We start from the raw sequence: 9,020 nt of genomic DNA, 5'->3' as shown, positions 1-9,020 counted from the left end.
GCTTGTTTGTTTTCTTGAGGTTTAGTGATGGTATTTGAAATTACACAGATCATTTGGGCTCTGGTTTTTATCTGCTTTATCATGTCCCAGTTATTCAGATTTTGAATAAAAACTCAAACTCATTTAGATTTTAAACTGACGAATGTATGGATGTATGTTACATTATTCAGATTAATAGGAAACATCAAACACTCTGATTCACCATGACCAACAGAAGTGACACTTACTTTGTTTTTCAACTGTCACACTTCCTCTGTCACTCTGTGCAGCTCATATAAACACCTGTGTCACACTGCTGGAAACGTTGTATGTGTAAAGCTGTGACAGAATTCTGCTATGACAAGTATGGAATGTAGCTATCACCACATAGGAAGCCAGAATAAAATTTGCAACTATAAATCATTACTACTAGCAGCAAGAAACAGATGCTGAATCATTGAGACAAGGTTCAAATCCTTCACAAAAATCTTTTGTTGCTATCTTGGTTTCTCAGTCAGATAAGTGCATACAAACAAAGACAAACATTGATAGAAAAAGGAAAATGTAGAATTCTAAACTCACTTGTAGAATTAATTTTCTGTTATAAGTGATTTCTACCTAAAGTTTGAGTTTGCCTGTAACTGACCTAGTACAGTACTGACCAGAGCCATGCAAGACTCTTTAGTTGTCTTTAAAGAGAAACCTGCTCCCATTCCCCATGAGACATATTCCACATACGAGACAAACAGAGGAAAATGAAATGTCACGAGCCCACTGCCTCTGCAGGCTTTGCCAACCACCAAAGTGTAACTTACTGGTCATCACCTTTCTACTCCAGTCTTGCCAGCTGCTTGGCTGAGATATTTGCTGCTTCTTGCCACTGTTAGTTCACAAGTGAACTTTAAATCTAAGTGTTTCATAGGCTGCTTGCTTTGATTATTTCCTTGTGGCGTCGCAGTACGTGACAACAATAAAAATCAAATGTTTTCCTGTCAGAACTATTGCATTGGCCCCTGTGCATTTACCTGACCTGCAATCCACATTGTTTGTCCTTCATTCCCCAACGTTTAGGGAAAACAAACTTCAGATGTAAAATTGTAAAAGTAGTGTACAAACAGCAATGGAAAGATAAATGAGGAAGGAACGAGAGGGTAACAGAAAACAAAATGTATAGGATATAAAGAAACAGCTGAAAACAGAAAACAAAACAATCAAAATAATTTAAGAAAAGCAGAAAAGTGAAGTCAATATGGTGGAAAATATACTACCTGCTTCAAAAAGATTAATTAAGATAAGGAAGAAAGAAAAATCCCAGAATGCAGTCTGAGCCGCCATTTGAGAAACACCATTATTTTTGGTTTCAGCCTGTTCCCATTTTGGGCTCCAAGTATTCCCATTTCCTGTTGCCAAGTAATTTAAAATGTGGCCGATTCTATTCTTGCTTAACTTCATGACTTGCACCATGTTCTGCTCCATATGACTTTCCATTTCTGATTGATCCAATATTTTGGATAAAATAAGCTAATGTCTTTGTAACCATGAGGTAAAGAGAAAGAAAAATGGAGACACTCAAAAACAGATATGAAGGTCCATATTCAGGAACCAGGAGTCAATCAGAAACATAAAATATAATGAGTGCAAACATCCTTTAGGAAGTTGACAACTAGTGCATTCACACAGTCACCCTTCCTCCCAGCAACAACATATTTGTTCTGGGATTACAGATGGCCCCAAAAAACTTTTGAAATGACCATAAATAATCAACCCTATTGTTGTAACGTATTTCAGCCCTAACTGAATTCTCAATCCTCCTTTTGTGGCACAGGGCATGTTGTACCTTATCACATTGCACCTCTGTTGGAGTCTATTGTCATTTGGTGCACATTGGACTCCATCTTGGTATATCTAGCCTGTCCAAACACAAATACCCTCAGAGTCATTAAATGAAGGTTACAGGGCCAATGGGCTCCATTGCTGAGCAGGTTCCATCTAAGGCAGCTGCAAAGCCAGGAACGTGCACCAAGACATGGTGGCCAAGAGAGGAAGGAGATTTGTTCAGGGCGGTTTGGTGGCTTGGAAAACAATGCACGCTACATGAGTTTGCACTTTTTTCTGTAAATCTCATTGATTCCACTTTACATTTGGTTTTCAGTCTCTCTGCAGAGCCCTGAATGTCATTGTTACAGTATGAAGTATCACTCCTGGTTACAGACGATGTACCATGCATAGAAATCTATACTGGGAGGCTGCTGCATCAATGGAAGCAAAAGAAATGAGAGCAATGGGTGATGCTGACACCTTTGGCCTTCCTCATACAACATCCCTATTCTTTTGCGGCCTTTGTATTAAAAGATGTAAATGTAAATGTGTTGTTCAGCAATCTGAACAATATGGGGGCTTAAAACTAGGTAGCATATTTTTAAGGTGAGAGGAGAAAGATTTAAAAGGACATGAGTGGCAACCTTTTTATGCAGAGTGGCTCGTGTGTGGAATTAACTGTCAAAGAAAGTGACAAGATGCAGGTATGACTACAACATTTGGAAGACATTTGGATTAGTTCATGAATAGGAGAGGTTTGCAGGGATATGGGCCAAACACAGGCAGGTGGGACTAGTTTAGTTTGGGCAAATGATTGGCATGGACTGGTTGGACTGAAAAGTCTGCTTCCATGCTACATGCATCTTTAACCTGAGTACCACGTCATGTTGTTTCTCTTACAACTTGACCCCGTTCCAGTCTTGCAGGGCAATTGAGCCAACCCACTTTAGTGTGGGATTGGCATCATATATAATCCTGACCTGGAAAGGGCAACAGATTTACTTCCCAAAATGACAGTCATGAACCAGCAGCGTGTTTACACTAATATGGCAGACTCGTTCCACATTTACTGATGTAAGGTGTTTTATAATTCATGACATGTTTTAAGCAATTCAAATTTCAAAATTCCCATCTGGGTTTAGATCTCATATTCTCCAGATCATTAGTTCAGTAATATAACCATTACACAATCTTTAATTGCCAAATTGCTTTGTTCTTCTTGCCACTATTTCATAATGGCTTTTGTGATATTTGTTGGTCCTTCTAATGAAGCTAAGGTACCATTAAATTCACTAATGAGAAAGTCAGTTTATTAAGTACAGAGCTGAGAACATTCAGCTTCTGGTATACCACATATTTTGTCTGATCCTAACTCCTTGATGTCTGGAGAAAGAGATGCTTCTATTTTCTGTAGCTCCTGATAGAGTGCATGCTTGAGCTTTGCCTTGTAACTTGGATAACCTCAAGAGCTGATAACAGTGATTTAAATCAACCATAAAGAGGGAGACTGTGTCGTTGGCATGTTCATATGTTATTGAGCATCTATCAGTGAATCATTTCACTTGTGTTAACACTGAAGTATCTTTTTAAATGGTTGAGAGGTTATGTTTCCCCTTCATTTGTATTTAGTAAAAATCTGTTACATTATTTATGTTGCAAAATTATTATTATGCATAACATTTTCTTTTTGCATGAACACCAGGATCAATTTTACAGTTGAAATCGTTTGAATGTACACAAGATAATTAGGAAGCTGCAGCCTACTGAGTGAAATGCAATTCATAACAGCTAATTATAATAGTTTGAAAAGTTGGTATGCTGATAAGCGCATATAAAGCAAACAAGGTGTGGGTATGTGGAATTTGTTTTTCATCTTCACACAATTTAAACAATGGCGAAGTCTCATCCTATAATATATGCTCTTTACTCCAGAGAAGAAAGCACTAGAAGGAGGAAAGGCAATTTCTGACATTAGATCTGTCTTAATACGGGCTGCCTGGACTGGCTTCCTCGGACTTTTCCAATATTTAGCTAAATTTCTAGTGTCCTAAATCTAAACTGAGCCGTGACAGCAATTTATGTCAGAACCAAGATTACTCACTCAGGGCTTTCAGATTGCCCACTGATGCATTCAAATATCATTCAACATAAGTCAACATAAGTCAGGGCATAAGAAATATTTTTACCAATGTACAGCTATATTTTACTTCAGATTTATTCAATAAAGAAACAAAAGACTTCGTATCAGCAGTTTAAGCAAAAAGGAAGGGTCTTCCATATAAAATACAATTGACCTGAGGATCATGGCTGCCACATTTTCCTTACAATTTCATGAGCAGTGAATATAGGCATTGCTACATTGCTAAGAGTCAAGCTTGACATCATGGCATTTTTATTCAATGTCAAAATGCTTTAAAGGAGACATTTGTCACTTCAAATTAAATGCAATATGACTTGAATTGAGATCAACTCTGTGAGTGTCAAATGATAGTAAAAATTAAAGTTTTTCAAAGTACAACAACAATCTATATCTATGGAGTACCTTTAGTATAGTTGAAGGTTCCAAGGCACTTTACAGAAGCATTATAAAACAAATATAATTGAGCCATATAATTCGTTCAAATGACCAGAAGCTGCTTCTTGGCTGAAAGTCAATGCAGGTCACTGACCACAAATGTTATAGGTAAATGAGACTTAGTGCAAGTTAACATACAGCAACAAAGTTTTACACAAGGTGGACTTTTGAAGACCACCAGGTGTATGTTAGAATAAGTCCAGAGATAACAAAGGGATGGATGATGGTTTAGTAACAGATGATCTGAGATAGGAGCAAAGATGGGCAATGTCATAGCAATGAAAATCTTAGTCATAATGTGAATATATTGTTGAAAGTATTTCTCAGGGTCAAATATGACACTAACGTTGTGAACAGATAGTTTAACCTCAGATTGTTGCCATGTGCTAGGGAGAAAAATGGAGTTAGTAGCCAGGAAAAGAATTGGGAGCAGATAATGAAAACAATGGCTACAGCTAAATTACAATGACCACACCGTATTTATATAATCTAAAGTGTGAGATTTCTGACGTCTTTCATTGATATTATTTTTCTCATTCATTTGTGGGACGTTGACACCGCTGGTCAGTATTTTGATTGCTGTCCCTAGTTGCCCTTGAGAAAGTGGTAGTGAGCTGCCTTCTTAAACTGCTGCAGTCCATGTGGTTGACCCACAATGCCCTTAGGGAGGACATAATAGGATTTTGAACCAGCAACCATGAAGGTAAGATGATGTTTTTCCATGTCAGAACGATGAGTGCCTTGGAGGGTGGTGGTGTTCCCATGTACCTGCTGCCATTGTCCTTCTAGGTGGAAGTAGTCGGGGGTTTGGAAGGTGCTGTCTAAGGATCTTTGCTGAGTTTCTGCCATGCATCTTGTAGACAGTACACACTGCTGCTACTGAGTGTCAGTGGTGGAGAGAGTGAATGCTTGTGGATGTGGATCAAGCTGGCTGTTTTGTCTTGGATGGTGTTAAGCTTCTTGGATGGTGTTAAGCTTCTTGGATGGTGTTGGAGCTGCACCCATCCAAGTATGTGCAGATATTGCCTGCAATAATTTTACAATTTAGCTCAACTTTGCCATTTAATGAATGTCTCCCAGGTGGAATCAAACAGTCAATGTAATGAATTTGCTGGTTTGAAATTGTACATTGGAAGTAAGATTATTCCAGTTAAGAGTCAATGCAATGACACACTAAAGATAGTGAGTTATTGATTCCCTTTTGGTGTATGAAGGGTTTCTGTTGTGTACCTATTTGTGAAGCTATTAAATTTAGGTGAACAGTGTGTTCATGCCCAAGAAGGAAGAGATAGTACCAGGCTGTCACCTCAACTGTCATCTTCGGGCTGTGGGAGGTTTTTCAGTACTGGTCGTGTAGTTCTGGAATTACAGGAAGTGACACCTTGTCAACTCTCTCCAAATGGTATGGAAAAGTATTCCCAAAATAGTTTTCCCAAAAAGGGCACATGGCTGCCTTTCTCCCTTTGCTGCTTCTTTGCCAAGAATTTCTTTATTCTTTCATGAGGTAAGAGTACGACTCTTTCCCAGTAACGACCAGCATTGCCAACAGAGCATTTAAGAGTCAACCACACTGTTTTGGGTTTGGTGTCACATGCGGCCAGATCAGATAAGGGCAGCAGATTTCCTTCCCTAAAGGACATTAGTGAATCAGGTGGTTTTATACATAAATCATTACATAGTTGTCATTAGTATAGCTTTTTAAAATCCCAAACTTCTTGTATTGAATTAAAAATCTGCCAGCTGCTACAGTGGGATTCAAACCCATGTCCCCAGAATATTAGTCTGGGATTCTGGATTACTTGTCCAGTACGTAACCCAGTACATTACCATTGTGCCACGGCTTCCCCTCAATCAATTCTCCGCTCCTTTCTTTGGGTGCCTACGTCTGTTCCACTATTTAAAGGCATTCTTTACAAAAGTACCACAAAGGTTCACAAGCCATTAACTGGAGTTACAAACCCAATCTTCAACCATTCTTATCTTTTAAATCTCTACAATCTTTATTTCCATATCCCCTTCTCCAACAAACTACTCCAATGTTACACAGGAATTCTGCTTCTAAAATGCCAATAAATAAATAAATACGCACATAGACTGACCTGCATGTTACAACAGAATCAGCACTAAATAGCAGTGATGGGAATTATCCCCAGCTCGGCAGTGCAATATCAGAGCAAATGGCCCTGCAGAAATTCAAATCCATTGTTAGGGTTAGAACCCAATTGATCTGAATAAATGTAATTACTTTACTTACTTTCAAAGCTATATATCTCGTGGTTTAAGCCAAAATATATCCGTCATCACAGATCACAGATCAAAGAAGTAGAAGATTTACAGCTGTTGTTGCTGTTATGCTCTGCTAAATGTGCGAAGTGCAGTGACAAGTCTTTAAACAATTCTGCAATAGTATTATTGTTCTTTTTCCCATTTGTAGGTGAATAATGCTTTTACATTTGAGTAACTCTCACATTTTACTTTACAAATAAGTAGATTGACATACATGGGTCTTGAAAGAAAGCTAGGTTAATAATTGACAGTATGTATGTTGTGTGAAGTGCCTATAGAAAATAAATATATTTTTATATTACATTGCTAAACTTTGTAAGTACAAAATGAAGAGTATTGTACTCAACTAGAAAATAATTTATTATTTCATCTGTTGAGCATACTGCCTAAGATGTGGTGAAAATGGGGTTAAGTGGGATTATAATAAGGCAATGATAACTGCAGTCTTCTGAAACATGAGGTTAGAAAGGAATTTCCTAGCTTTTCTTTGAACTGATCACAAGTGCCTTTGTTTGGATTACTATTCTAAAGTGAGAATAGTTAGTGGCATTTGAAGATAAGAAGGTGCACTATTGATCTGAAGGCATGATAGAGTTCCTTTACCATTTAAAATATATTTACACATTTTATTAAGAACAATAACACTGCCATTTATTTAAATAAAATACATTTTATAATACATTTGTTTCACAACAATGTTAAGTGGTTCAGGGAGTAATTAAACATTAAAAAATTATTGAACTGAAACAATGATTATATCATTCATGCCAATAATTTCACTTATTGAACTCAAACAGAATTGAAAACAAACAATGGATCAATTGCCAGCTGCAAATTTTCCAATTTTACTCAGAACACTTGTCAAGTCTCTTGAACTGTAATTAAACCAACCAATGGGGACTTTTTTTTTGCCAGTCTTTTGTATGAATGCCAACATAGTTCATTCCAGGGATGAATGATTAAGGGATGCATAGCCAATGTGTCACCAAGTAATAACCAAGCTGTTCTGAGAATTTGATGATTCCAGCTCTCCAGCTGCAGAAGGAGGCAGTGAATGGCTTCAGCATTATATAAAAACTAAATGGACTTGGAATGCAAATGAGCCAAATAATTTTACAACAAGTGCAAATAGCATCAAAAGTTGAGTTATCACAACAGAGTATGATCTTGAAGAGAAATACTTGAAGCTGCAATTTACAAAATAACTTGGTTAACAGAAAGCAACATCAGCATTATTACAACAGCTCAAATTTATAGTGCCTTTGCCATGGTAAAATGTTCATGGTCTTTCACAGAAGTACAGACAAATATTAACAATGAGCCACAAAACAAACAGTGGGAAACGTGACTGATAACTTGTGTAAAGGGATACCTATTTAAGAAGAACTTTATGGGAGGAGAGATGGAAATAATCAATGAAGGAATTTCAAAGAAAAAGGGACAGTTGGCTGAAGGTATGACCACCAATTGTTTGGTGAAGGACATTTGCTAGAGTTGGAGGAACGCAGAGTTCTTGGTTACAGTGATAGGGAGTGTAAGGCATTGGACAGATCAAGCTTTTAAAATTAAGGCCTTGATGGAACCAATCTAGATCAGCAAGCACAGGGTAACAAGTGAATAGGATTTGGTGAGAGTTGGGTTGCAGGAACAGAGTTTTGTATGAGCTCAAATTTATGAAGGATGGAAGATGAGAGACTGGCCAAGGGGTATTAGAGTTGAGACCGGAGGTAACAAAAGCACAGTTGAGGTTTTCAGCAGGAGATAGATTGAGGCAGAGGTGAATTGAACTATGTTAAACATAGAATCTTTATGATGGCTAGAATGTGGAGTTTTAAATTCAGAAACAAAACGACCAGTTTGCAAACAGGCATGTTCATCCTGAGACAATGCTCAAAGAAGCAATGGCATTGGTGGCTAAGGAGTGGAATTTCTGTCAAGGGCTGAAGACAATAGGAATAAATACCACAAATTGCTTAATTTATTTTTCTGTCTTTCTTTCCTGAAGGTAATGACTTTGACACAGAAAATTCCCAGATACAAAAGTTGACAGAAAATGTTAGCGGGCTGTTCATTCCTAGTTGAACTGAACCCTGTATGTATCCAATGGCCTTACATAAGCATTTCTAGCAAGGGTCTCTGAATAGGAATTAAGAGCAAAAACATCAGCTTACTGGAGATAGATAGGCTAGTTGTAGCGCTCTTAGACCACTTTACTTCAGATTTCCTAATTTAACACATCCCGGGGCGAAATCAGAGATCATCCTGATCTGTATAGTCCAGCTGCTTATTGGGTAAACTCACCAAGTCCTCAGAAGAACCTGTAAATAGGTTTAAAAATATGAAAACCTTTAACTATGATAAA

General features: G+C 37.6%; 1 protein-coding gene across 1 annotated transcript in view; it reads right to left on the bottom strand.

Annotated features, from left to right (window-relative positions):
- Positions 1 to 7,276: 7,276 nt before the first annotated feature.
- Positions 7,277 to 9,020, bottom strand: part of tmx1 (thioredoxin-related transmembrane protein 1) — a 28,142-nt gene continuing 26,398 nt past the window's right edge. Inside the window, exon 9 of the mRNA XM_043697632.2 lies at positions 7,277 to 8,976. The gene's annotated coding sequence lies outside the window, so the exon portion shown is untranslated. The remainder of the gene's footprint in view (positions 8,977 to 9,020) is intronic.

This window comes from Chiloscyllium plagiosum, unplaced genomic scaffold (assembly GCF_037043375.1).
Source record: "Chiloscyllium plagiosum isolate Xiang-an unplaced genomic scaffold, Cpla_swu_hap1 HiC_scaffold_8, whole genome shotgun sequence".
Taxonomy (NCBI): Eukaryota; Metazoa; Chordata; class Chondrichthyes; order Orectolobiformes; family Hemiscylliidae; genus Chiloscyllium; species Chiloscyllium plagiosum.
The sequence above is the reverse complement of the archived record's forward strand: the minus strand, read 5'-3'. Positions and strand labels throughout refer to the sequence as shown.